The 2,315-nt window shown below is 40.2% G+C and overlaps 1 pseudogene; it reads right to left on the reverse strand.

The window, feature by feature from the left end:
* Nucleotides 1-1,177: 1,177 nt before the first annotated feature.
* On the reverse strand, nt 1,178-1,296 carry LOC111747211 (annotated as a pseudogene).
* Between the last annotated feature and the right edge of the window lie 1,019 nt (nt 1,297-2,315).

Genomic DNA, 2,315 nt, shown 5'->3' on the forward strand with positions numbered 1-2,315 from the left:
CAGCGAAAGCACACTTCCTGTCCTGCTGGTCCGCTTTTCTCAGAGGACAACAGATGATGCAAACCCTTCGGCTTCCGCCATAAATAGACCACCTGCTCAACTAACAGAGAAATATATCTCACTGCGGGTACGAGCCTTTAGAATGAATAGCACTGTGGATTACTTTTCACATAAATATTTGCAATGAAACGTATGAGATGAAAATATCGATTATCAAGACTGATAGTACTGAAAATCAAATGAGTCTCTGTCACGCCTAACAGACGAGCCTAATTCAATCATCCAGCTGGACTAATCACTGGGAAGCCCAATTTGCAAGTCTCCAGTCAAGGGTTTGCAAGTCTATCAGCCATTCTAGTAGAAAGATCCAATTTTTGGACCACTTAGTCTTTTAAAATAAGCTCTGATCTGGTGTTTGATAACGCACGAACTCTACGTGGTTAGAAAACCGTCTTCCCACTGACATTCTTCCTGCTGAATTTAAGGACTTTGGCCGCTCGCACTTCTCATTGGCTACGCGTGCGTCTTAACCTCCCACACCAAGCAACTGACGCTGCAAGGAACTCTCCTGACGCGGCCTTCACTGAACAGCACTCATTATTTTTGCTTTATGTTCTCTCCCTGACCTAGATGTATCCTGACCTTTTATCCTTTTTTCCCCTAATGACTTAACCTGGTACGTGAAAACAGTTACTTTTTGAGAGGGAAGATAACTGAAGATTACTCAGGTTCTTGGGTTTTTGTGTTTTTTGTTTGTTTTTGTTTTTGTTTTTTTTTGCTTTTTAGAAACTTGTAAAGCATAGGAGATTCAGAGAAGCAAACAAAACACATGCATAGCCTAATGAGTCACTACAATGTTAACACACTTGTAACCAATTTCCAGGTCAAAAATGACACTTCGATATTACCCAGACGTCTCTCCATGTGTTCCGTGCCAATCCCCAAAGTAACTGCTGCTCTGGCTTTTACAGCGACAACCTCCTTGCTTTTCTTTTTATAGCTGAACCCCCAGATGTGAATCCCTAGACAGTATAACTTAGTTTCATTCATTTTTCTCTAATCTGACAGTTTTATTTATTTGTTTAATTATTTTTTTTTAGGCGAGGCAAGCCTTGGCTGACCTCACAGATTGCAAGGACCTTGTCAGCTTACAATCTCTTACTTTTTTTCCTTTTTATGCCTACAGCACCTGATCTTCCTAGGTGGTCTCCCATCCAAGGACTGAGCAGGCCCGACCCTGCTTAGCTTCCGAGATCGGACGGGATCGGGCTTGTTCAGGGCGGCGTGGCCGTAGACTGAGCTTAAGTCTGTCTAAATGTACAGGTTCCTCCCCAACCCCTTTCATTCTCTTTTCTGTCCTTGCAATTTACCTGCTGAGGCACCTGAGCTATGTGAACTGCCAAGTTCTCCAGTCTGGAAGTTGCTAGATGCACACTCATGGCACAGTCTGGCCCGCTGTTCTTCCTTTATAATCCCTGCACATGGGAGCTGGAACTTGAGGTTCGATCAGATTCGGATTTTCGGATTTGGTCCTTTCGGCAAGAGGAGGAAGTGATGGAGTGTTCTCCATCAGGAAGCACGTGATGTCTGGTTATCTTTTTATAGGTGATTTCTTTTTCATTTGCTAACTGGGGTACTTTTATAAAGAGATAGTTCCTTCCATCTACCATTCGGTTACCCAATAGTTTATTTTATATGTAAATAGGAATAATTTCTATATTTTCCCATTTACCAGTTTCTAAGATAATTGCTGTATTCATTCTCCTCATTTATCAGTTTAAATTAATTAATTGGTTCCCTATCATTGTCCAAAAATGACCAATTAGCTTTTTTAAAAATATCATTGCAAAAGAATTCATTTTAATACATTTGTTAAGTTTCGATTTGTGATACTTTTTATACTTACTGAAGTTCAGATGGTCCCATCTTTGGCCGGTAGGAGCATTTTCAGGTTGCTCTTCATTTGGCACGTTCCTAATAATTTTTAATACCCGCTCCCCAGTTTTTGATGTGGAAAGAAAATTTAGGCTTATTTTCTGTATCTTCTGTACCAGACTTGGATCAGCCAATTCTTTTTTTTTAAAAAGCTCTTTTTTTTTTTTTTTTTTTTAATGTGAAATGTTATTTCTAACCACAATACAACAATCCGGTTTGAGTGGTGCCGATGCTACTGGGATTGGTCATTGTTTCAAGCCTTTAAGGCCTTTTAGTGGAAACATAGAGGATACACACACACACACACACACACACACATCTATGCATGCATGTTGACACTGATTGAAAATCAAACTACGACATGCTCTTATATGTGATCC

The sequence above is a fragment of the Pteropus vampyrus genome, unplaced genomic scaffold (genome assembly GCF_000151845.1).
Source record: "Pteropus vampyrus isolate Shadow unplaced genomic scaffold, Pvam_2.0 Scaffold214, whole genome shotgun sequence".
Taxonomy (NCBI): Eukaryota; Metazoa; Chordata; class Mammalia; order Chiroptera; family Pteropodidae; genus Pteropus; species Pteropus vampyrus.